The 27,673-nt window shown below is 44.1% G+C and overlaps 1 long non-coding RNA gene across 1 annotated transcript; it reads right to left on the bottom strand.

Annotated features, from left to right (window-relative positions):
- Nucleotides 1-524: 524 nt before the first annotated feature.
- LOC122419681 lies at nucleotides 525-23,825 on the bottom strand. Its single transcript, XR_006262959.1, has 4 exons — nucleotides 23,696-23,825; nucleotides 18,308-18,377; nucleotides 2,448-2,586; nucleotides 525-2,110 (listed from the first exon to the last, which is right to left on the bottom strand). It is a non-coding gene; the product is annotated as an uncharacterized LOC122419681 (long non-coding RNA).
- Between the last annotated feature and the right edge of the window lie 3,848 nt (nucleotides 23,826-27,673).

Here is a 27,673-nt window from a genome sequence, read left to right as displayed (position 1 = left end):
TTTTGTACTCCAAGGCTAAACTTGCCTGTTACTTCAGGCATTTCTTGACTTCTGACTTTTTAATTCCAATCCCCTATGATGAAAAGGACATCTTTTCTCTGGTGTTAGTTCTAGAAAGTCCTGTAGGTCTTCACAGAACTGTCCAAGTTCAGCTTCTTTGGCATCAGTGGTTGGGGCATAGATTTGGGTTTCTGTGATGTTGAATGGTTTGCCTTGAAAATGAAGTGAAATCATTCTGTCATTTTTCACAGAATGTCAAATGTAATTTTTGACCCTTTAAAAAGAATCACAAGAAAAGATGTCAACATTGTTAAATATTAGAAATGCAAATTGAAACCACAGCAAGTAATCCCCTCACACCAGTCAGAGTGGCCATTCTCAGAAACTCTACAAACAATAACCGCCAGTGCTGCTGCTGCTGCTGCTAAATCGCTTCAGTCGTGTCTGACTCTTCGCGACCCCATGGACTGCAGCCTACCAGGCTCCTCCGTCCATGGGATTTTCTAGGCAAGAGGACTGGAGTGGGGTGCCATTGCCTTCTCCGAACTGCCAGTGAAGGTGTGGAGAAAAGGGAATGTTCCTCCCCTGATGTTGGGAATATAAACTGGTAATAGAGGATGTGTGGAGGATGGTGTAGTGGTTATTGAGGCAAAGAAAATGAGGTTAGAATACTCCCTAACACCATACACAAAATATACTCCAAAGAATATAAAGATCTAAATGTGAGGATGGATACTATGAAAGCTTAAGGAAAACATAGGCAGGACACACACAGACATAAATCACAGCAAGGTCTTTATGGATACACCTCTTAGATGAATGAAAAATAAATCAAAAGTAAGAAAAAGGGATCTAATTAACCATAAAACATTTGTATAGCAAAGGAAACCCTAAATGAAAGATAAATGCAACCCAGAATGGGAAAAAATGTTTGCAAATGAAGATACTCACAAGGAATTCATCTCTGAAACATACAGACAGCTCATACAGCTCAGTATCAAAGACACAGACAACCCAAGACACAAACGGGCCAAACACAGAAACAGGTGTTTCTTGGAGGAAGACATACACACTGCGATTAGGCACCTGAGGACATTCTCAGCATCACTAATTCTCACACACAGAGGAAATCCAACAAGGTATTACCTCACACAGGTCAGAACGGCCATCTCAAAATATGTCCAAAAATAAATGCTAGAGACGGTGTAGAGAGAAGAGAATTATCCTGCACTGTGGTTGGAAATGTACAATGGAGATCCACTAGGGAGAACAGTATGGAGGTTCTTTTTTTTTTTTGCATGACAAAGCAAATATACCAATTTTATTGACCTTATTCCCCACCAGCACATACTTTTTGGGCTTTTACCCTTTTGTTTATCCAACTTTCATTTGTTAATCATTTCGTGAGAGCACATATAAATGGTTAGAGGGCAAACAGATGTTGGAAATAGAGAAAAACTGTATTAAGTATTTTGAGTAATGCTATAAATGTCGGCTCTTTTGTCACTCAGGTTTTCTGAACTTAAGTTCCCACATTTATAAAATTAGAATGTATAATTAGTTGACTATTAAGTTATCTTCCAGTTATAAAGTTCTATGAATCCATTGTATATCTGTGTAATTATGTGTTTTTTATTTCTCTTCTAGTTTGAATCTCAGCATCAACCCATTAGCCATGCGATCGCCTATTTGGTGTTTGTGTAACCAAAGAATATAGCCATATTCTTGTAGGATTAGAAGATGGCAAATTGATTGTAGTGGGTGTTGGCAAGCCAGCTGAGGTAAAACCTAGCATCACGGATTTAGTTTCCCGTACTTTTGGGGATTCCCTTGGTTCTTCTTTAATCCAGCTGAATCAGACGTCTCCATTATGGATAAACAAACTTAGAATTCCTTATATCCAGTTGTCTTCTCAATTGAATCTTTGAAAAATTTTTCCTTTGCAGTCCTCTCCAGTTGCCTGTTGCCCACAGTTGTCAATACCCTTTTCTTTATAATCTTGGAAAACGCTTGGATAGGACGATAACTCCTAACGTTTTCTAGAAGGCAGGGTCCCTCTTTCTCCAGCAACTCGGCCCGGGAGTTGTGGGCGTGTTCCAGTATGGAGGTTCTTAAAAAACAAAATAGAGAAGTACCTTCAGACCCAGCAATCCTACGCCTGGGTATACATCCAGAGAAAACCAACATTTTAAAAGACACGGGTACACCTGCCATCTCTAGCCCACTAGACTCCTCTGTCCCTGGCAAGAATACTGGAGTGGCTTGCCATGCCCTCCTCCAGGGGATCTTTCGACCCCAGGTCTCCTGCATTGCAGGTAGATTTTTACTGTCTGAGCCACCAGGGAAGCCCCACTTTCGCTATACACTACAGTGCAAATCAGAGGATGAAAACAAAAAAAGAAAAGAGAAAACAAAAATTGACTCTGTTTCCCTCATTCCATGGTTACCTTGGCTGGTTTCACATCTCGAGACTGGGCAGGCGTGGCTCCCAAGGCTGGACTGTGTTGGGGCTCGGTCCTGGGAGGACGTGGCAGGCAGGGTGCCCCATGATGTTCCTGGAGTGCCTCTTGCCCTCTGCATGAGCCCCTAATCTCCAGATAAAGGTGGGGAAATTAGAGTTTTGAACTAAGATATACACATTGATACATATCCAATAGATTATCAAAAAGTACCTACTGAATACCACAGGGAAGTTAACTGAACAGACTGTAATAACCTAGATGTGAAAAAGAACCAGAAAGAGAATAGATAAATATCTATATATAACTGGATTAAGTTCCTTTACTTCTGAAACAAACACCACATCGGAAATCACCTCTGTTGCAATACTAAATGATAAGAAAATTACAGGACAGAAAAAAAAAAAAAAAGTTGTACATGAAACGATACTGCCACCTTGGGACCACTGTCAGTAACAACAACTTGAAAAACTGGGCTGATGGTTAATTAATATTCACCAACCAGGTCCTTGTTGTTTTTCAGTCGCTCAGTGGTGTCCCACTCTTTGCAACCCCATGGACTGCAGCATGCCAGGCTTCCCTGTCTTTCATTATCTCCGAGAATTTGCCAAAATTCATGTTCACTGAGTAAGTGATGCCATCCAGCCATCTCATCCTCTATCACCCCCTTCTCATCCTGCCCTTAATCTTTCTCAACATCAGGGTCTTTTCCAATGAAAAGCTCCTTGCATCAGGTGGACAAAGTATTGGAGCTTCAGCTTCAGCATCAGTCCTTCCAATGAATATTCAGGCTTGATTTCCTTAAGGACCGACTGGTTTTATCTCCTTGCTGTCGAAAGGATTCTCAAGAGTCTTCTCCAGCACTACAACTGGAAAGCATCAGTTCTTCAGCGCTCAGCATGCTTTATGATCCAACTCTCACATCCATACATAACAACTGAAAAAACCATAGATTTGACTATTTGGACCTTTGTTGTAAGTAAAACCAACTAACTTCAAGAAATGGCCTCGTGATGGTCATCAAAAAATAATTCAAAACAGGGCAGGCATACAAGAAGCCCATCACAACAGGTAAGTTTAACTCATATCCTTTAAAATAAATCTCATGAAAAAACATCAACATGGCTAAATATCAGAGAAATGCAAATCAAAACCACAGCCAGGTATCACCTCACAGCAGTCAGAATGGCCATTTGTAGAAACTTGACAAACTGTAACAACTGGTGAAGGTGTGAAGAAAAGCGAGCATTCCTCCACTGATGCTGGGAATATAAACTGGGAAGAGACACTGTGAAGGATAGTGTGATGGATACTGATACAAAGAAAATGAGAATGAAGTTAGAATACTCCCTAACATCATATACAAAATAAACTACAAACAGAAGATCTAAATGTCAGGATGGATTCTTTGACAGTCTTGAGGAAACACAGTGAGGACACCTGATAACATAAATTGCAGGAAGGTCTTTTTGGGTATATCTCTGAGAGCTCAGTTGGTAAAGAATCCACCTACAATGCTGCAGACCCCTGTTGGATTCCTGGGTCAGGAAGATCCACTGGAGAAGGTGATAGGCTACCCACTCCAGTATTCTTGGGCTTCCCTTGCAATTCAGCTGGGAAAGAATCCGCCTGCAATGTGGGAGACCTGGGTTTGATTCCTGGGTTGGGAAGATCCCCTTGAGAAGCGAATGGCTACCCACTCCAGTATTCTGGCCTGGAGAATTCCATAGACTGTATAGTCCATGGGGTCGCAAAGAGTCAGACACGACTGAGAGACTTTAACTTTCTCTTAGATGAATGAAAAATAAACAAAAAATAAAGAAAACAGTACCTAATTAACACTAAAAGCATTTGCACAACAAAGGAAACCCAAAACGAAAGACAATCGCAACCTGGAATGGGAAGAAATATTTGCAAATGAAGATACCCATAAGAAATTCATCTCCAAAACATATAAAGAGCCCCATACAGCTCAATATCGAAAGCATAACAACCGAAGACACAAATGGGCCAAACACAGAAATGGGTGTTTCTTGGAGGAAGACATACAGATTGTGATTAGGCACATGAAAACATGCTCAACATCACTCATTCTTACACAAACACAAAGCAAATCCAACAAGGTATCACCTCACACAGGTCAGGATGGCCATCTCAAAACACCTACAAAAATATATGTAGGTGCATTGGCAGGCAGGGTCTTACCAGTAGCACCACCTGGGAAGCCCTATTCCAATATAAAATAACAATGAAAGTACAGGAAAAGGTTAAAAAAAAAAAAGAAGAAAAAAGAAAGTGGGGCAAGAAAAATACTGCCGCCTTGTGGCCATATTGGCAACTACAACTATAAAAGTTGTGTCGACTGGTACTTAATATTCACAAGGTCCCGGAGCGGGAGGAGGGTGTAAGTAAACAACAACTGCCTTCCAGGAGTCTCCTAGGGTTGGTCACTGAAAAGAATTCATAACTGGGTAGACCTTCAAGAGGCCGATTTTAACAGGTATGCTTAACTTACATCTTAAAGAAAAAAATCATGTGAAAAGATGGTAAGATACTTACCATCACTAAGTATTAGGGAAGTGTATTCAATCCTGCAACGAGGTATCACCCAAAATCGGTCAGAATGGACATTATCAAGCACTCTACAAAGGTTAAATCCACTAAATGCTGTGGAGAAAAGGGAACCCTCCTCCTCTGATGCTAAAAATGAAAATAGGTGCGTGCCAATATGGAGGATAGCCTGTTGGTTCCTTAACAATGAAAATGAGAATGAAATTAGAACATTCCTCAAGCCATAAACAGAAATAAACTTCAACTAAGATAAAGATCTAAGTGTAAGGATGAATATTATGAAATTCTTGAGGAAATTATAGGCAGGGCATGCTGTGACATCAATTCCACCAAGTGTTTTTGGGATCCACCTCTCAGAATAATGAAAAATAAACAAAAGAGTAAGAAAATGAGGCCAAGTTAATCTTAAAAGCATTTGCACAGCAAATGAAACCCTAAACAAAAAAGAAAGATAACACTCAGAATAGGAAAATATATTTGTAATTGAAGATATCCACAAGGAATTAGTGTCCAAAACATAGAAACAGCCCTGTAGCTTAATATCAAAAAGACAAACAACCCAACAAATCAATGGGCCAAAGATCAAAATGGTTATTTCTTACAGGAAGGCATACAGATTGCTATTAGGCATATAAAAAGATGCTCAGCATCACAAATTATTACAGATAGGCCTATCAGAAGTCCGAGTATCACCTTACACCGGTGAGATTTGCCATCTCTAAACATCTCCAAAAATAAGTTTGGAGACGGTGTGAAGAGAAGGGACCCTTTCTACACTGTTGTTGGGAATATGAAATGGTACATGCAATAGGGAAAACACTATGGAGGTTCTTAATAAATATAAACATAAAATTACCTGAGGACATAGCAATCCTACGCCTGGGCATTGATCCAGAGAAAGTCAAAATTTTGAAAGACAGCGGTTCCCCTGTGATCATGGCAGCACTACGTACCATAGCAAAGACAGAGCAACCTAGGTGTAGAAGTACGGATGAACGGATAAGGAAGAGGGGGTACACAGACACAAAGCAACATCACTCAGCCGTAAAGAAGCAGAGCATAATGCTATGTCCAGCCTTAGAGAAGAAAGTAGAGATGAGCATATCAAGTGAAGTGAGGGACACAGGGAGAGGTATTAGTATATGATATTACTTCTAGCTGAAATCTAAAAATGGATATAAATGAACTTCTTTACCAAAGAGAATCAGTCTCACAAACTATGGTCCCCAGAAAAGAAAGGTGTGGGTCAGGGAGAAAAGAGCTGTTTCAGTCTAACATAGGGAGGCTTATATATATATATATTTTTTTTAAATTAATTATTTATTTTTTCAGTGGGTTTTGTCATACATTGACATTAATCAGCAATAGATTTACACGTATTCCCATCCCGATCCCCCCTCCCACCTCCCTCTCCACCCGATTCCTCTGGGTCTTCCCAGTGCACCAGGCTCGAGCACTTGTCTCATGCATAGGGAGGCTTATATTATAAAAAGAAGCCACCAGGAAACCACTGTGAACACAGGAATCCTATTCAACACTCTGTAATATCCTGCACTGGAGAAGAACAAGGAAAAGAACATATGTACATCTATGTCTCAATGAATCTAGTTGCTGTAGATCCAAAATGGAAGAAAAAAAAAAAAAACCAACCCCAACCCCACAACCTTGTCATTCCACTATATACTCCAATTCAAATTATGGAATAAAAACACAAAAAAGAAAAGAAATAAAGAATGGTGACTCTTGCCCTCAGGCTATAGTAACCTGGCGTGGTGTCACATCCCTGGAGCCTGAGCAGACTTCGGTCTCAAGACTGGAAGGTCTTGGGGCAGACAGAGGTGGGAGCATGTGGCAAGCAGGAAACATGCTTCCTACGATGGACCTGGAGGACCTCTAGCTATTTGCATGAGTACCCAATCTCCAGATCCAGGTGGGCCCACCTGCAGAGAAACCACACCTTCTTCACCCCCAAAATGGTGGAGCCTCTGGGCTGGAAAAGCTTTGCATGGTTCCCTGGGCACCATATGTCCCGTAGGCTGGATTTTCCAACTCCAGTTTCTGTCCTTAAGGCTGCCCCACTGACAGATGATAGCATCCTCTGAAGAGTGGTGTTCCAAAAATTGGAATGTATCCTGGAGATAAAGGGTAAGGGGGAGGAAAAAGGAGACCTAAGCCTTGGGTGTTTCTTCTGGCACATTCTCCTTAGTTGACGATCCAGGAGCAGAGTTTTCCATAAGACTCATCGGCTGAGGACCAGAGTTGTGCAGGAAGTAACACTGTTTCCTCAGGACTGCTTTCCAGAACAACTTTAAAACAGGTGCTGTTGCTGTTTATAATTGCCAGGACATGGAAGCAACCTAGATGCCCATCAGCAGACGAATGGATAAGGAAGCTATGGTACATATACACAATGAAATATTACTCAGCCATTAAAAAGAATTCATTTGAATCAGTTCTAATGAGATGGATGAAACTGGAGCCCACTATATAGAGTGAAGTAAGCCAGAAAGATAAAGACCAATACAGTATACTAACACATATATATGGAATTTAAAAAGATGGTAACGATAACCCTATATACAAAACAGAAAAAGAGACACAGATGTACAGAACAGACTTTGGGACTCTGTGGGAGAAGGCGAGGGTGGGATGTTCTGAGAGAATAGCGTTGAAACAAGTATACAATCAAGGGTGAAACAGATCACCAGCCCAGGTTGGATGCATGAGACAAGTGCTCAGGGCTGGTGCACTGGGAAGACCCAGAGGGATCGGATGGGGAGGGAGGTGGGAGGGGGGATCGGGATGGGGAACACATGTAAATCCATGGCTGATTCATGTCAATGTATGGCAAAAACCACTACAATACTGTAAAGTAATTAGCCTCCAACTAATAAAAATACATGAAAAAAAAAAAACAAAAAACAGGTGCTGTTGGGCTCTGAATATTCAGAAGGCTTGGAGGTCTGTAAATGACACCTGCCCTTTAGTCACCTGCCCTATATCGGAAGACATGGGTAAGGAATTCAAACAGGGCCATCTTTCAAGAAGACAATTTCAAGAGGCAAACTGTACTCACACTGCACATGATTAAAAAGCTCTGGGAAAGGGTCTCTGCTCACTACCTACTCAGTTCAGTTCAGTCGCTCAGTCGTGTCTGACTCTTTGCAACCACACGAATCGCGGCACGCCAGGCCTCCCTGTCCATCACCAACTCCTGAAGTTTACTCAAACTCATGTCCATCAGGTCGGGATGCCATCCAGCCATCTGATCCTCAGTCGTCCCCTTCTCCTCCTGCCCCCAATTCCTCCCAGCATCAGGGTCTTTTCCAATGAGTCAGCTCTTAGCATCAGGTTGCCAAAGTATTGGAGTTTCAGCTTCAGCATCAGTCCTTCCAGTGAACACCCAGGACTTATCTCCTTCAGGATAGACTGGTTGGATCTCCTTGTAGTCCAAGGGACTTGCAAGAGTCTTCTCCAACACCACAGTTCAGAAGCATCAATTCTTCGGCGCTCAGCTTTCTTCACAGTCCAACTCTCACATCCATACATGACCACTGGAAAAACCATAGCCTTGACTAGATGGACCTTTGTTGGCAAAGTAATGTCTCTGCTTTTTAATATGCTATCTAGGTTGCTCATAACTTTCCTTCCAAGGAATAAGCGTCTTTTAATTTCATGGCTGCAATCACCATCTGCAGTGATTTTGGAACCCAAAAAACAAAGTCTGACACTGCTTCCACTGTTTCCCGATCTATTTCCCATGAAGTGATAGGACCAGATGCCATGATCTTAGTTTTCCGAATGTTGAGCTTTAAGCCAACTTTTTCACTCTTCTCTTTCACTTTCATCAAGAGGCTTTTTAGTTCTCTTCACTTTCTGCCATAAGGGTGGTGTCATCAGCATATCTGAGATATTAAGAAGAGGTGGCAAGAATCCACAGAAGAACTGTACAAAAAAGATCTTCACGACCCAGATAATCACGATGGTGTCATCATTCACCTAGAGCCAGACATCCTGGAATGTGAAGTCAGGTGGGCCTTAGAAAGCATCACTAACTACTAAGCCCAGGCAAATCAAAACTACCATGAGAAATTCCCTCACACAGGTCAGAATGGCCACCATCTAAAACATCTACAGAGAATCCGACTGGCAGAGCATGGAGGCCAAAGGGAACACTCCTACACTCTTCGTGTGGATGTAAACGGGTATAGAAACTATAAAAACCAGCAAGGAGGTTCCTTATAAACTAAACATCCAGAAACCATAAGGTCTGACAATCCCACGTCTGGGCTTAGACCCAGAGAAGATCAGAATTCACAATGACTGGCGCACCCTTGTTTTCAGGGCAGCACGGTTGACAATGGCCAAAAGCTAGAATTGTTGCTGGCCAAAATCTTGGCTTTCTCTGCCAGGTGAAGCCAAATAAAAAATATGGAAACAAAGTTTGGAGGAAATAGAAAGTGGCTTTAATTCTCAGCTGGTGAAGCGGGGAACACAGTAGGTTCATGCCTCAAGAACTGTGCTCCCCATGAGGAGTTTAGGGGCTTATATAAGATGAGGGCTCGGCAGTCAGTGATGAGGAACAAACATGATAGGATCTTGATTTCTTCCTCTTGCATTGTTTCAAAGACAGTCATAAACTGGCATCAATAACCCAGTAACTGAGTCTGGCAGTTTGGTGGCCTTCTTTCTGATGTGTAACTACAAGGGGAAGGGTGTTGTAAGAGTAAACACCAGATAGGGGATGTATTTAGCATAGAGTCAAAGGAAAATAGGTGCAAAGTGTAGCTCCTGCAGAGTTAGGGGGCAGAAAAGCAAACTTAGTTACAGACATGCAGAGTTAGGAGCAGTTAAATTAAAAAAAAACTAGGAACTTTCAGGCCTGCTCACTGTTTCTTCATCTGCTTTGTTCTTAAGAAAGAGAAAAAAAAAAAAAAACCTCATTCCTCCTTTTTTCCTTTTTACTGCAACAAATTCAACCAAGATATCCATTGACAGGAAAATGAGGACCAAGTGGTGCACCTCTACACTGGGATACTACTCAGCCTTGAATCAGAACAGAATAATGCCATTGACAGCAGTGTGGATGGACAGAGTGATTACCTTACTATGTAAAGGAAGTCAGAGAGAGAAAGACAAATATCACAGGGTATCACTGACAGTTGTATTCTTGAAATGAATGCAAATGTCAGATATTACGTGATAGACTCACAAACTTAGGAAACTAATTTATGATTATGAAAAAAATCTTGGAATTGAGGGATAAATTAAGATTTTGCCAATAACATATGCTCGTTAATATATATCAAACAATATATATATATATATCATTAATACAGTTGTTTGACATAACCAACGAATCCATTAAATAGTACAGGGCAGTCTATGGAACACATTTTAATCATTTATATGAGAAAGAGAACCCTGAAAAGAACTAGTAAACATCTGCATCTAAGTGAATCAAGCACCCATACACCCGAAACAAACACAATATCAGAAATCAATTCTACTCCAAAGTAAATAACAATAAATGTCCAGAAAAAGGAAAAATGAAAGTGGAACATGAAGAAATGCTGCCTCCTTGTGCTGTTTTTTGTAACAGCAACTATAAAAGCTGCACTGATTGGCACTTTATATTTCCAAGGACCTGGGGCTGGAAGCAAACAACTGCCCTCCAGACGTCCCCCAAGGGTGGTCACCAAAAGGGAATTCAAAACTGGGCAGATGTTCAGGGAGCCGATTTCAACAGGTAACTTTAACTCACATCTTTTAAGAAAAGTCACACGATGTTGTTAGGGGAAGCACACTGATTGAAACCGCCCACCCTGGCCAGGCACCATAGTGACCATTTGCATGAGTTGTTTTATGGCAGGAGATCCTGATAAGGAATACGGAACTAATAAGCCACCACCAACCGGAAGAGTTCGGGAAAGGTCAAAAGGAAACACCGCGTGTCTGTCCACTTCCCAGAATCCCTCTTGCTAATATCCATCTTGGCTGAGCGATGCGTGCGCCACCAGGAAAGACTGAATTAGAATGATTGGCCAAAGACTACCCGGAAACGAATCCCATCGCCATAAAACCCAAGACTGCGAGCCATGCGGCAGAGCAGTTCTCCTGGGTTCCCTTACCTACTGCTCTCCACCTGGGTGCCCTTTCCCAATAAAATCTCTTGCTTTGTCAGCATGTGTCTCCTCGGACAATTCATTTCCGAGTGTTAGACAAGAGCCCAGTTTCAGGCCCTGGAAGGGGTCCCCCTTCCTGCAATAATGTCACCATCGCTAAATATTAGAGAAATGCAAATCAAAACTACAAGAAGGAATTACCTCACAGCAGTCAGAGCGGCCTCTGTTAAACACTCCACAAACGTTACATGCTGCCGACTCTGTGGAGGAAAGGGAACCCTCCTCCTCTGCTGCTGGAAATACAAATTGGTGACAGCCACTCTGGAGGACAGTGTACTCGTCATTTCCGATGTGCCCAGCTCTAAGCAGCAGTGAGCAGTAGCTGGAAGCAGGGTCTTAGTTTCCCAGACCGGGAGTCCTAACCACTGGACCACAGGAGCCAGCAGTCAGGGCTAAGGTCCCTTGTCTTGCCTGCCTAGTCAAGGATGAATTCAGGTGAGGAGGCAGAAGGTAAAGAGTAAAGTAAAAAGTTTATTGAAAAAAAAAAAAGTACACGTGGAAAGGTGCACAGGTGAGCTCAGAGAGTCGTGCCTTTGGAAGTTTAAATCCTTTATAAGAGGCCAGTTATCCAGGTCTTTGTCTTCCCTCAGGCCAATCATCTTGCTTTGTAAACCCCCCCTCCCCCCAGTTAATTTGTCTCAGGACCCTCCCCTGGGGTGCACACGTAAACCTTAGCCAAGATGGATATTGAAGTGGGAGGCTTCTGGGAGGAGCAATACTCTTTATAGCCTGGAATTATACCCTGACTTTTGACTCCAAGGAGCCTTTCTGCGCATGTGTAGAGTTCTCCCTAATCCTTCATTTAGACAGGGTTTTGCCTCTCTTTGTCCTTGCCAAGATTATTCCCTTGAGGTGTTTACAAGAGACAAAGACTGGCTACTTACTCTGTTTCTATTGTTACTTCAATTTCTGAGAGCAAACAGGGGGCTGGTTGTGTCAATTCCTCAACTGGAACCCACTTATGTTGCCTCAGGAAATGCAGAGCAGAGGCTAGCTGATTGTGAATTTCCAACCTAGAGCCCATCGATCTCCTGCCTTACTAGTTCCTTGAACAATGAAAATGAGAGTGAAATTAGAATATTCCCGAATACCATACACAAGAATAAACTCCAAATAAGACAAAGACCCCATCTTAGTATGGCTCAGTGGTAAAGAACCCGCCTATCAATGCCGCAGACTTGGGTTTGGATCCCTGGGTTGGGAAGATTTCCTGGAGAAGGGAATGGCAACCCACTCCAGTATTCTTGCCTGGGAAATCCCATGTCAGAGAAGCATGGTGGGCTGCAGTCCATGGGGTCGCAGAAAGAGTCAGACACGACTTAGCAACAGATTTTCAAGATAAAGATCTAAATGTAAGGTCGGATACTATGAAATTCTTGAGGAAAATATAGGCGGGAGAAACTTTGCCAACGGCAGAAACTTTGCCATTCATCACAGCAAGTTCTTTTAGGATCCACCTCTTAGAACAACAACAACAACCAAAAAAAAGAAATCAGCCCACAAAGTGTGGCCCCCTCACTCCTTGTCACCAGCCCAGCTATGCTCCTAAGGGGCAGAGGAGATGGTGTCAGGTGCAGCTGCAGGCACTCTTGCTGCCTGGAGGGAGTCGGTGGTGGTGATTTAGTTGCTAAATTGTGTCCAACTCTTGTGACCCCATGGACTGTAGCCTGCCAGGCTCCTCTGTCCATGGGATTTCTCAGGCAAGAATACTGGAGTGTGTTGCCATTCCCTTCTCCAGGGGATCTTCCTGACCCAGGGATCTAACCCTTGTCTCCTGCATTGCAGGTAGATTCATTTACCAATTGAGCCGCCAGGGAAGCCCTGCTGCTTGGAGGGGGGTGTTTATAAAGACCTCAACCCAGGCATTGCGGGGAAGGGCTGGCCGGCTTTTCCACGTCAGCCAATCTTCAACCATCAGTGGCTCATAGTTGCAGGAAATGGGCCTTGTTGTGCCGGCTAGGTGCAAGGAACAGAAGTGCGGTCCTGAGGGTCAGGACGGACATGGGGCTGCAGCTCTGGCTTGACTTCTAATAAATTTTTTCTGACCCATGAGTGGGAGAGAATTTCAAGAAGACCTCCTAAGGAGACGAACCCAGGAGTCAGGTGGGTGAAGATAGGGGACCAGTGCCTGGGTCCAGTGGAAGCCTCTGGAAGACCTGGTGGAGGGAAGGCACATAGAGTGAAGCCCAGGGTCACTGACCTGTCCAGGAGTGTTAGTTAGTCCATATCTTGCTCTGAGGTGCTCGGGGCCAGCTCTGACCAGGAAGAGGGCTGGGGTGCTCTGCAACGAGGGCTCTGTGCACGGTTCCTGTGCGCTGGGTCCTGCCCAGACGGGCCCCCTGCCCTGGGAGGGGTCTGCCCACGTGACCCCATGCCCTGGGAGGGGTATGTGAATAGGCTACCTCTCTTTGCAGCTGCCACAGAGTTGCTTAGGATGCAGATTAAAATCAGCCGAGGGTAGAGGTCCAGGGGCCCCCTGGGTGTGGACACGCAGAAGTCCACCCTTCTCCCTGCATGATGTGTTGAGGCAAGGAATACAACTGCATTCTGAGGGTCGGCTGACCAAGAAGATTAATGTCTCCAAATAACCATCGTGTCGGGGCCTGGATGCCAGGTTCTTTTGTGAGTTAGAGATGGAGGAGGTGAGGAAACAAACTAAAAAGGCTGTTAATCTTGCAAATATCTTGGAGAACAAGGGCAAGCCTTAGGCAGGGTATGTGTTAATTTCTTCCTTCCTGCCATCCACAAGGGGACAGGGTTCTGAACAAAGGCACTTTAGTTTAACAGTCAGGCAGAGGGGCAGGATTCTCTGAGGCAGGCCATTATGAGTGATTTAATAACAAAAGGAACAGAGAGCAAGTCTAAGACACAGTTCCAACATGGAGTCAGAAATGGCTTACTCCTGAACATCCTAAGGTGCAGGGTTTATTGAGGTCCTCCTGTTATAGCCACGCGTTCCGGGAAACAAACTCACTCAGAAGGACAATGCAGATAGTGGAGTGCAGTTTATTACACAGGTGGGCCCAAGGCAGAGTCTCCTCTTAGCCAAGGACCCCGACCAGCATTTGTGAAAATCTTTTATACCCCATGTGTACGTGTCCAAACCCACCACCTCAAATTCCTTGAAACTTACATAAACAAAGGAAGGGTAAATACAACTACAATAATCCCATCATTCATGTGTTATGGGTTCAAACAGTTAATAATCAATAAGCCCGTGGCCATGTTTCCAACCAGTTAATAATCGATAAGCCTGTGATTACATCCAGATAGATACGGAAAAAGTTTATGACCTGTCCGGAGGCAGGGGTGATTATGGTATGTTTCCTCTTAGGCAATGAGTAACCTGGATGTGATCTTCAAGATTCCCCTGCCCAGAGGGGGTCTTGTCCTTCCATTGTCATTCCCATAGGCGCTAAGCACAGAGTTCAGAGTCCACTGGAGAGGTGGCTGCCCACGACCAGCACGGACAGGCCTGAGATGGAGTCCAGGCCCTATGAATTCCTTCTTCACTCCCATCGCCCTTCCCCTCCCCTAGCACCTGTTACCACTCACCCACCTCCTGTCTCTGGGTTTGCCTGTTTTGGATGTTTCTTTTAAATGGAATCATATAGTTTGTGGTTTTTCTGGGCTGGATGTTGGTGTCCCTCTAAAATTCACATGTAGAAACCTAACCCCCAAGGTGATGGTGTGAGGAGGGGGGGCCTTGAGGAGGTGATGAGGTCATGAGAGTAGAGACCCCATGAATGGGATTAATACTCTTACGAAAGAGACCCCCAAGGAGCCCCCTCAGCCCTTCCTCCTTGTGAGGACACAGTGAAGAACCTGCCCCCCACCAAGAACAGAGCTTCACCAGAACCTGACCATCCTGACACCTTCATCTCAGATGTCTGGCCTCCAGATTTGTAGGAAATGCATATCTGTTGCTGAAGCCCCCAGCCTTCTATTTCGCTATGGCAGCCCACGCCGACTAAGACAGTGCATCCTTTTGCATCTGCTTCTCTTGCTGAGCAGCATGTGTTTAAGGTGCATCCACATTATAGCCTGTGTCAGAGCTTCACTCCTTTTCATGGCTGCATCATATTCCACTGTGAGCATGGACCACATTCTGCTATCTATTCTTCCATTCATCCACCCATCATCCATCCATCCATTCATCCATCCATCATCCATCCAACTATGTACCCATCCGTCATCCATCCACCCACTCTCCTCCCCTATCCCCTAGCCATCACAAACACACTTTCATTCTTTGTGGATTTGCCTGTTCTGAATGATTCCTATAAGTGCAATCATACACTGTGTATCCTTTTATGTCTCCTTCTCTCACTGAGTGTCATGTGTTCAAGGTTCATCCGCATTGTAGCCTGTGTCAGAGTTCCACTCCTTTTCATGGCTGAGTCATATTCCACTGTGTGGATGGACCACATGGTGTGTATCAGTTCTCTGATACTTGTTGACAGTCTCTTGGGTGGTTTCCCTGTTTCGGCTGCTGGAAATTGTGCTGCTGTAAACATGTGTGCACCAGTGTTTGGGTTTATACATAAGAGTGGAATTGCTGGGTCATGTGCTAACTCCAAGTTTGACATTTTGAGGATCTGCCAGAATGTTTTCCAAAATGGCAGCACCATTTCACATTCCCACCAGTGCTGTTTGAAGGTTCAAACTTCCTTAATCATTGTCTGACTAATACAGACACAAATCTGTATCTATAATCAATAATCCACATGGATTATCAGCTTCCTTCCTTCTGCATACATACAGAAATCTCTATCTCTGACCCCTACACAGATACGTGTATCTCTAAGAGATACTCCACAGGATTATCTCTGTCCTTCCTCCTATACACAGAAGCTGCATGTGAGATAGATAATCCAGAAGGACTTAATGCTCAGCACCTTGCTCGACCTTCTGCAATAGCTCTGTGGCAAAAGAATCCAAAAAACAGCAAACACACTCTCCAGACATACATCCTCCCTGAACCAGGTGGCTGTACACTAACAACAATCACAACATTGTAAATCAATTATACTGCAAGGTAGCATCAACAAGATGTTAAAGAAAAGGAAAGAAAAGCAGCGCCTACTCTATTATCTCTGACCTCCCTGACTTGGGATGCTGTCTCATCCAGGGAGGCTGAGCAGGCTTGGGTCCTCCTGCTGGCCTGGGGTAGGGTCCACACAGCCTGGCATGGTACCCTTCAGTGAACCCTTTTTAAAAACCTACTGTCTGCTGTGTTCTGGCTGGGACCAGAGTCCCCAGAGGGATCAAGAGCTGGAGGACCTTGGGGGCAATAAACACCTAGCCTCCATGTCTCCTGGTGCTAGCGTTCCCAACTCAAGCCTTCCTGAGAGTGCTGCCTCCTGGGCACCTCAGCACCTTCAGCAGGCTGCTGTGGTCCTGGATGGGACAGTGTGAACGGAGGGCTGTGAAGCTTTAGCGGGGAGAAGTACTAAGCCACCAGCCGTTAGGTGTTTGGTCAGGAATAGTCCACTCCAGTTCACATCCCAGGAAGGCAACTTTCTCTAGGCTCTCAATACCAGAGGGTCCAGAGGTGGTTGTGGAAAATGGCTTCCCCCTTGTGGAAATTTCCTCTCACTTCAACTTGACCATGGTGCTTACTGGCACCTCCAATTTAGAAAGCCTGGTGGGCTATTCGTTACAGCTGCCCTCAAGAAATGTCCTGGGGCAGGTATTGCTGAAATAAATTCCAAACACAACCAACTTTCTAGAAGCCACTTGGGACAGGTAAATTCCTTATACAATTTAAGGGAAAAAAAGAAAAAAAACCCAACCATATCTCCACCAAAGAAGACAGCATCTGTAATTACCTCAGGAATAACAATCAAAATGACAATTCAAATGAGAACTCAAATCCTACCAGTCAGAAGGTGGAAAAATGTACTCTATGCAGACTACATCATGTGAAAATGCCAGCCTGGATGAAGCACAAGATGGAATCAAGATTTCTGTGAGAAATATCAGTAACCTCAGATGTGCAGACAATACCACCGTAATGAAAGAAAGCAAAGAGGAACTAAGCCTCTTGATGAAGGTGAAGGAGTGTGAAAAGCTGGCTTAAAACTCAACATTCAAAAAAAAACAAGGATCATGGCATCTGGTCCCATTGTTAGGGGAAGCACACTGATTGAAACCGCCCACCCTGGCCAGGCACCATAGTAACCATTTGCATGAGTTGTTTTATGGCAGGAGATCCTGATAAGGAATACGGAACTAATAGGCCACCACCAGCCGGAAGAGTTTGGGAAAGATCGAGAGGAGACACTACCTGTCCGTCCACTTCCCAGAATCCCTCTTGCTAGCATCCATCTTGGCTGAGCGATGCGTGCGCCACCAGGAAAGACTCTGAATTAGAATGATTGGCCAAAGACCACCTGGAAACTAATCCCATCACCATAAAACCCAAGACTGGGAGCCACGCGGCAGAGCAGTTCTCCTGAGTTCCCTTACCTACTGCTCTCCACCGGGTGCCCTTTCCCAATAAAATCTCTTGCTTTGTCAGCATGTGTCTCCTCGGACAATTCATTTCCGAGTGTTAGACAAGAGCCCAGTTTCAGGCCCTGGAAGGGGTCCCCCTTCCTGCAACACCATCATTTAATGGCAAACAGAGGGGGGGAAATGGAAACAGTGACAGATTTTATTTTGGGGGGGAGGCTCCAAAATCACCACAGATGGTGGCTATAGCCATGAAATTAAAAGACATCTGCTGCTTGGAAGAAAAGCTATGGCAAACCTAGGCAGCATATTAAAAAGTAGAGACATTACTTGGCCAACAAAGGTCCAAATAGTTAAAGCTATGGTTTTTCCAGTAGTCCTGTACGGATGTAAGAGTTAAACCTGGCTTGCTGTAGTTCATGCAGTCACAAAGAGTGGGAGGTGACTGAGGGACTGAACGACCAAGGGAGTCCCTCTTGGCTCATTAAGTTTAAGTAGTGTAGTAATGTCAAATCTTACTTTAATCACATAAATGTCCCTTCTATTTATCCCATTTCAAATAACCATCCAAAGATTTTTAAAAATTTATATATTTGAGGCAAATACATTCTTTTACTTTTTTTTAAGAAAACTTACCTCATGAAAATAATAGCTAGATTTTCCTTCCAGATTTTCTTCTGCTGATATTCTTAATTGTTATTAGCATCTGTAAGAGACATGAGCGGAAGATCACAGCGAGGCTTCCCACACCAGTTTTTCTTGTTCTCAGGTTAACTTAACTTTGGTTTGATAGGTATGGGAAAAAAAACAGTTGTTTACAGGGAGAAGGCTCTAGATTTAATAATTTTTAGTTTCTCTAATTTTAGAAGGATCCATCACTTGGCCACTAATAAATTACAAAAGGACCACTTGTAGGCCTAGCTCGAACAAGCACACAATAGAACAATTTAGGTTGATCAGATAGAACATTTACATCTCAAAAACACAGAAATGTAAATTTCCCCCTTGGAGGTCTTTGTTTAAAGTTACCAAGCCAGCTTTTTTTTGTTTTTTCTCATCACCATAATCAATTACATCAGTTCAGTTCAGTCGCTCAGTCGTGTCTGACTCTGCGACCCTATGGACTGCAGGACGCCAGGCTTCCCTGTCCATCACCAACTCCCAGAGCCTACTCAAACTCAGTCCATCACATCAGTAATTAATTACATAGGCAACAAAATAGAGCTCTCTGGAAAAAAAAATACATATACATATATATATATATATATATATATTTTACATATGATCATCTTTAACGTCCAATTAAGGAGATACTTGTCATAATTATAGGTTGACCAGTCACCTAGGATTTTCTCTAGGGGACTCTGAGATGTAACTTTAGAGGAAGTACTTTCCATCTAGCTTGAGCACTTAGGTCAGAAGTCTGTGTGCACAAACCAAAGTAAACAAACCAAATCAAACCATGCTAGCGGGAAGTCATCAAAAACAAAGCAAATGGCAAAGAAATGCACAGAAATCCAAAAACCAAATGGCAAGACCGCCTCAGAAGTGACTTCCAAGTACTATCAAGCCTGGGACACTTCAAAGCGGCACCTTACAAACTTGGCCCACCCCTTTCATAGGGGAGAAACCCCCAAACTGGAATTGCATCAGTTCCCCAAACGGAAAACTCGAGACCTCGAGGTACATCTCGGGGGACTTAACAAAATGCTAGCAGGTGTCAAGACGATGTACCAGACGCCCGCCGTCTTCCTGATCCTTCAGTATTTAGTGTTTCTCAGAGTGGAAGCAGAGAAGGCAATGGCAACCCACTCCAGTCCTCTTGCCTGGAAAATCCCATGGATGGAGGAGCCTGGTAGGCTGCAGTCCATGGGGTCGAGAAGAGTGGGACATGACTGAGCAACTTCACTTTCACTTTTCACTTTCATGCATTGGAGAAGGAAATGGCAACCCACTCCAGTGTTCTTGCCTGGAGAATCCCAGGGACGGGGGAGCCCAGTGGGCTGCCATCTATGGGGTCGGACAGAGTCGGATACAACTGAAGCGACTTAGCAGCAGCAGCAGAATGGAAGTTCAGGCTGGTGAGGACAAGAGAAGAAAAAGGTGTCCTCCAGGTGAAAGAGATTTTTGGCAGCTGCAAAGGGTAACCTCTCTCCCATTCTCTGTCACAGGCCAGAGTTCCAAAGTTGAGTCAGCGGTCAGGTCTGATGCGGCACAGCCTTAGAGAAATCCCTCAACCTTCTGCTCTCCCAAAGGAGGCTGGCATGGGGAGAGACTCTGAACTTTCCATCAAGCCAAGGGTCCCTGCAGGGCCGGCCACCTGCCCATGATCAGATCCCAGATGAGACCCCCAAATTGCTACTGGTCAAAATCTTGCCCTTTGCCCACCAAAGCCAAATAAAAAATAGGAGGAAATAAAAGGTGGCTTTTATTCTCGGTCAGCAGAGGGGAACACAGAAGGCTCATGCCTCAAGAACTGTGCCCACCCTCCATGAGGAGTCTAGGGGTTTATATAAGGCAAGAGGTCGCAGTCAGGAGTCCATGATGAGGAACAAAGGTGATAGGATCTTGATTTCTTCCTCTTGCATTGTTTCAAAGACCATCAGAGACTGACATCAGTGACCCAGTGATTGAGTCTGGCCAGTAATTGAATTTGTCTAAGATTTTGTAGCAGAAGGTATGGTTAAAGTGGGTCGAAAATGAGACCACAAAACCCAGTCCTGATCCAAACTTAGTCTCAGGCTATGAATGACAGCTTTTTGTCTTACAGTTTTAAAACACTCAGTTCAGTTCAGTCACTCATTTGTGTCCAACTCTTTGTGACCCCCATGGACTGCAGCATGCCAAGCTTCCCTGTCCATCACCAACTCCTGGAGCTTGAGCAAATTCATGGCTATCAAGTCGTTGATGCCATCGAACCATCTCATCCTCTGTTGTCCTCTTCTCCTTCCACCTTCAATCTTTCCCAGCATCAGGGTCTTTCCCAATGAGTCAGTTCTTCGCATCAGGTGGCCGAAGTTTTGGAGCTTCAGTTTCAGCATCAGTCCTTCTAAAGAATATTCAGGACTGATTTCCTTTAGGATGGACTGGTTGGATCTCTTTGTAATCCAAGAGACTTTCAAGAGACTTCTCCAACACCACAGTTCAAAAGCATCAATTCTTTGGTGCTCAGCTTTCTTTATAGTTAGATTTCCATAAATTTGAACTTTATGTGAATGAAATTATACAGGATGTACCATTTTGGATCTTGCTTCATTTGGTAATAAATATGTCTGTGGGGCTCATCTCCCATAAATTGTGGATGTTATCAGGTTAAGCTATAACTTGTTTAATTTTATTTCTTTATCATATTTTATTGTATAAATATGTTAAAATTTATTTATCTGTGCTACTTCTGACGGACATTTAGGTTTCTGTCAGATAATATCTATTATAAATAGTACTACCATGAACATCCTTACACAGGTTTTTGGTTTTGAGTTACATGGTGAATCTTCAGCTTTAGTGGGTATTGACAAAAGGTTTCCAAAAATTGCTGCACAAGTTTATACTCCTACCAACAGTGTATGAGAGCTCCTTTGGATTCACATCCTGGCAAACATCTTTTACATTGTAGCTATTCAAGAATAAATATGTTATTGTAGTCCTAGTGTATATCTTGTTTATTTTTAATATAATTGGAAATATATTCTTTCATATTTTTTAATATTTGCATATCTTTTTTGTGATATGTAGTAATAGGTGGATTAACAAATTCATATTTACCGTGATTACAGTTATGTTTGAACTTCCTTCTGATATCTTATTTTGTGTTTTCTATTCCACTTTGTCTTTTTCTTTTTAAATTTTCTTTTCCTGCCCATAGCAGAACATTTTCATGCTTTGGGGGTGCTATTCAGCATCTTCTTAACACCTTTCCTAAGTTCTTAAGTTTGGAGGAACTTCTCCTCTTTTGAGCTCATGTCTCCCCGAGGGAGAAATCAGAAAGACATTTTCAGCCTCCTTTGCATCCAGGGCACATGCATGTGATCAGTCAGACTCCATAAGATTTTATTCAAGGGAGAGAGCTGGAAAAGTAAGTGTCAGGGAACCCTTTACAGCCGCAGTACTGGTAGACATCCAGCTGGTGGGCCTGTAACTAGTAGAGCTGAGATTCCAGCATGTGGTCAAGCTGCTGCCTTGACAATAGACTTTTTTTTGTCTGTTGAACCCACTAAGTAGTAAGACTTCAGAGGCCAGGAGTCAAACCTGGCTGCAGACAGCAGTGGGGATGGCAGTGTTGGAGCCTGCCAGGCCTCATGGGGGCAGGGGAGCTCTGTCTCAGGATGGCAGCACCTTGAGGGTCTCCTCTAGTACATACTTGCTCAGCTCTCCACTCCCCCTAGCTGGCGTCTGCTGAGGGGCCTGTGATTCCTGGATCGCTGGGTAACCTCCAGGCCTCAGCTCAGTTTGTCCTAGGCCCAGGTCCCCTAGCTGGGTGCACTGTCTGCCTCCCCTAGACCTGCTCCCCCAGGGAGCTCTGTGAAGCCCTTCAGCCTAGGAAGCCCCTCACCTGTCCTTCTTTCACAGCTGCACATCGAGGCCTGGGGACCCCCTCAGCCGGCAGGTCTCAAGCTTCTGTGTGCATCAGAATCACCTGATGGTGACCCGGATGGACATTGAGATCATCATATTGAGTGAGGTAAGTCAGACAGAGAAGCGAAAATAGAGGAGAAATATCCTATGACAGCCTTATACACAGAAAAGATACAAATTAATTATTTACAAAACAGAAAGTGACTCACAGACTTAGAAAAGGAACTGTGGTTACCAAGGGGAAAGGAAGGAAGAAAGAGAGGGAGTTTGGGATGGACATGTACATACTACTATGTTTAAAATGGATAACCAACAAGGACCTACTGTACAGCACAGGGAACTCTGCTGAATGTTATGTTGCAGCCTGGATGGTAGGGGAGTTTGTGGGAGGGACAATGGATATGTGTTTATGTATGGCTGAATCCCTTTGCTGTGCACAACATTGTTAATTGGCTACATTACAATATAAAATTAAAAGTTTTTTAAAAAGGGATCACCTGTAGAATGTTAAAATATAGGTTTCTTGGCTCTGTCTCTAGAAACCCCAATTCTGCAGGTCTGGGTGAGGGCCAGAGAGTTTCCACTTCTAACCAGGTAAGGCTGGTGGGAGACCACAATTTGAGAGTCATGGCCCCAGACAAAGAGCTCCCCTTTCTCTCCTGCCCCAGACCTTGCTTTTGAAGTATCAAAGCCAGGAATGCGGCTGACTTCTCCTCTGACTTTGCTGGCTTGGGGACAATTCAGCTAGGAGTCACTGCTGTAGCCTGGGAGAAGGGTGGGGTCACCGGGTGAAGGCAAATTGTCTATTTCGTTGCTATCTTATAGTGCTAGTCTTTTTCTCTCCAAGAAGCTATGCACATAGATAACTTCAAAAGTTACTCGTTTTTCTCTTTCTTAGGGCTTCCCAGGTGGTGCTAGTGGTAAAGAATCATAGTTGTTCCTTCCTCTCTATGCGAGGCTCTGAGAACCGATTGGGACCACCTGGAGAACATTTAAACGACACACTCTGGATCAGAGGCCCCCCCCCAGAAGCAGAAAGTTGAAATACTTCCGATGGCCCCCCTCCACTGGCTTGACAGACGGAAGGAAGCCAGTCTCCGGGAGCCCTGTCCACCCTCATTCCCTGCAGCCGCGTCCAGGGAACACGTGTTCGTCCAGGGAACACGTGTTCAGGCCTGAACACGGGACCCCAGCTGCCTGCTGGCCCATGTGATCCCTCAACACTCTGCAGACGCGCAGACAAAGAAGTAACATTTCATAGATGGGCTGACAGAGCTTTCTGCATATGCGATTTACTACCGTGGTATTTTAAATATGTGAAATCCAAGATACATGTTACAATGTAAAACTCCAGTAAGGTGTGGGAGGAAGGCACAGCGTAGAGTAAGCGCAAGAAGTTAATGGTCTGCTAGCAACTGTGAAAATCACGTTTGTGCTTCTCGCACTAACCTGGTCCTCCTTCAGCATCGCTGTCCTGGCTAAGGGCAGCATCTTCCTCAAGTTGCCGGAGCCGGGCCGGAGCCGGGAGCCGGGAGCCGGAGCCTGAAGACAAATCCTGGCACCTCCTCCTACCCCACCCCCTCGCCTAGCGGGCTCCCCAGTGCGCGTGCGCACGCTCCAGCCCTTACAAAGGCCCTTTTATTGAGTCTTTTAAACAGCTCTGGACCATCTGCTATGCTCCATCCCCTTCGTCTGTGCTTCTCGCCCGGGCTCTGGTCTCTGATCTCCACAGTCCGTTCAACACTTGGCAGCCAGAGGGTGTGTTTGTTCATTTACTTTTATTATTATTATTTCTTTTACAACCACACCTGTAATTGTGTCAACAGCCATTGAACATGTCAAAAGTGTTAACAAGCACACGCATCAAACAGGAAGGGTAACTCCAGGCCTCAGATTGTCCTGGAAGACAAACACACTTGATACCACTTGGTGACAGCTCCGGGGGAAGCAGGCGCTCTCCTCTGTTGCTGATGGCCATGACATTAGGAAGTGTCTGTGTAACCTTTGTCATGGTGGTTTGACAATGTTTATCAAAGTTGTACATTTGCATACTTTGGGACCAATTTTTAGAGATGTACCCTAGAGGGCCAAGTGTTAGATGATAATTGTTTGTTGCACCATTGTCAGCAAGAGCAAAGGATTGGAAATAACTTAAAGGATTATCAATAGGGGACAGGTTAAGATGGATAAGGGTATATTCATATCATGACATTGTATATAACTGTGAAAAACAGGAAATTCTCTGTACAGACACGGATTTTTTTTTTAAGGAAAATGATTACGTGACAAAAACAAGTTGCAGAACAGTATTGTGGATCTGTGTGCAATTGTTTGTATGAGCCTCACGGTCTCTCTGGAATTGTACCACTCCCCCAAACTGAACTCTGAGCCCTTGGTGAGGGACTGGGTGTCTGTGAGGAGGGGCTCTCCCCTCTATCCTCTATTTTGAAACTATAGTTTCAAATCACGTTACAGTGTTACTCACCCAAAAAATAACTACATAAAACTTTATAAAGTACATTATGTCAGCACCTGCAACACACCTGGCGTATAGTACCTCCTTATTCTTTACTGAGTAAATTAAATATGCAAGCCCCCTAAAATGTACACTCTGAATTAGTTACCTGTTGCTTGATCAAGTTACCCCAAAATTTGGTGACTTCAGATAACAAACATTTATCCCCTCCCTCGACTTTCTATGGATCAGAAGTCTGCAGATGGCTTAGCTGTGGGCCCCCGTTGTGGCCTCTTTGGAAGTTGTCACTGAACTCTTGGGGTTGCAGTTCCCCAGAGGCTGGGCTGGGGCTGGGGCCCCTGCTGCAGTCTCCTGAATGTGGACTTGGTTCCTCACTGCTCAGGCCACTTCACAGGCAGCTGTCGAGGTGAGAGAGAGAACAAGAGAGGACATCTGGGGTGGAAGCCACGGTCTTTGTGCTCCAGTCTTGGAGCTGAGATCCATCATGGCTGCTGAGTTCCATTCATCAGAAGCAAGTCAGCCAATCCAGTCCACGCTCAAAGGGACACGACTACAGCGGGTGTGAGTTTTAGGAGGTGTGTGTCTTCTAGGCTGAGAGGCCACCTGCATGCGCTCCAACGGCTTCACCTTTCTTCATCCTAAATAGAGTTTCCGACAAGGCCTCATAGGGCTGGCCTGAAGCCTGAACACCCCCTCCTGGACACTACCCCAATCTCCTCTGCACAGGCCTTTCTTTTTAAAATAACTTTTTTTTTTATGTTCACATATAGTTGATTTACAATGTTGTATTAGCTTCAAGGGTACAGCAAAGTGATTTAATTATACATGTGTCTATTCTTTTTCATATTCTTTTCCCATTTAGGTTATTACAGAATATTGAGCAGAGTTCCCTGTGTTATACTGTAGGTCCTTGTTGATCATCTATTTTATTTTTAAACATTTCATTTTGGAATAATTTTATTTATTTCTGTATTATTTTAATTCCTCTATTTATTGGCTGAATGAAAATTTTATTTTTTTACTTTATTTAAAATTTTTATTTATTTTCTATTTTAGGGGGGATCTTTGGTCCCCAATTAGGGGACTCACACTTCCTACATTGGAACCATGGAGTCTTAAACACTGGAACACCAGGTAAGTCCCTGATTATTTATTTTAAGTATAGTAGTACATATGTCAATCCCCAACTCCCGATCTATTTCTCCCGCTCACCTTTTCCCTTTGGTAACCATAAGTTTGTTTTCTATGAGTCTGTTTCTATTTTGTAAGTTCATTTGTGTCATATTTTAGATTTCATATATAAGTGCTATCATATGATATTTGTCTTTCTCTTTCTGATTTACTTCATTTAGTGTGACAATCTCCAGGTCCATCCATGTTGCTGCAAATGGTATTATTTCATCCATTTTTTATGGCTAATATTCCACTGTATATATGTACCACATCTTCTGAAACTGTGATGAAAAAACTCCCAACAAAGAAAAGTCCAGGACGAGCTGGCTTCACAGGAGAATTCTATCAAACATTTAGAGAAGAGATAACACCTATCCTTCTGAAACTATTCCCCAAAAATGCAGAGGAATGAACACTTCTAAACTCATTCTATGAGGTCACCATCACCCTGATACATAAACCAGACAAAGACACCACAAAAAAAGGAAATTCCAGGCCAATATCACTGATGAACACAGATGTAAAAATCCTCAACAAAGTACTAGTAAACTGGCTGGAACAATACATGGAAAGGATCACACACCATGATGAAGTGGGGTTTATCCCAGGAATGCAAGGATTTTTCAATATCCACAAATCAATCAGTGTGATAGATCACATCAGCAAATGGAAGATTAAAAACTATATGATCACCTCAATAAATGCAGGTAAAGCTTTTGACAAAATCCAATGTCTATTTATGATAAAGGCTCTGCACAAGCCTTTCTTAAGTTCCCCAAAGACACAGGGCTCCAGCCAGTTCTGAAGCCTCCACACATGCTGTTCCCACCACCTGAAACATTGGCTGAAATGTAAGGGAAGCCCAGCTCTCTCCCCGACTAGCAGTTTTTGCAGCCTTTGTCCAGTCTCTTTGTGTGATTGATAGTCAAATGCCTGCATCTCCCAGAAGCTCTGACAGCTTCTACCTGAGCAATGTCTGGTTTTGCTTCCCTGGTTTCTCCATAACACCAGACACTGATTACATGGTAACTGCTCAATACAGAGTAGGTGGATAAAGTCATCCTTTTCCTTGAATCAGTCAGGGTCCCAGCATATAATACCCAGAGGGTATTTTCCAAAGAGGTAAAGGAGGAGAGTTCAGGGAAAAGGACTCTTCACAGAGGTAGGGCAGAGTGAGGGGAAATCGACAGTCTAGCATGGGTAGGAGGACTGTTAGCACCTCCAGGCCAGTCAAGGGACGACTGCTGGAATCCAGTGAGACCTGCAGCTCTCAGGGGGAGGGAGCTGGGAGGCAGAGGCTGTGGGCTTCATTGGAAGGACATGGCCATTCCTAGCATCGTGTGGGGAAGGGACCCAGAAAGGTCCACCAGTACTGCCCTCTTCATCTCTCCAGGCTCCTTCCAGTACCTCCCATTGGGCAAATGAACCGGGAGCCAGGGAGCCCACAGACATGGTCCACACACACCAGCCTCCTGGGCCCAGAGCCCAGTGGGAGAGGCTGGAGAGTGGGTCGACGGGCGAACGGGGACATGGGGCTCATCCCACACTGCCCACAGTCTCCTCCTCCTGTCCTTTGTTGGCCGCCAGTGTAGTGCAGGATCATGTCAACTCAGTCACAGTCTCACTTGGAAATGAAAACGTTAACCGGCTTTGCTCCTGTGAGAATTGGGGAAAACTGGGGAGAGAGAGTGTGTGAATGAGAAGCACACCAGATGCCAGCAGGGTGTTGTTTGCCTCCGTGTGGATGCACATCTGCAGTATTTCTCAGCCACATCTGG

This window comes from Cervus canadensis, chromosome 17, assembly GCF_019320065.1.
Source record: "Cervus canadensis isolate Bull #8, Minnesota chromosome 17, ASM1932006v1, whole genome shotgun sequence".
Lineage (NCBI taxonomy): Eukaryota > Metazoa > Chordata > Mammalia > Artiodactyla > Cervidae > Cervus > Cervus canadensis.
This window is presented reverse-complemented; position numbering and strand designations above follow the sequence as displayed.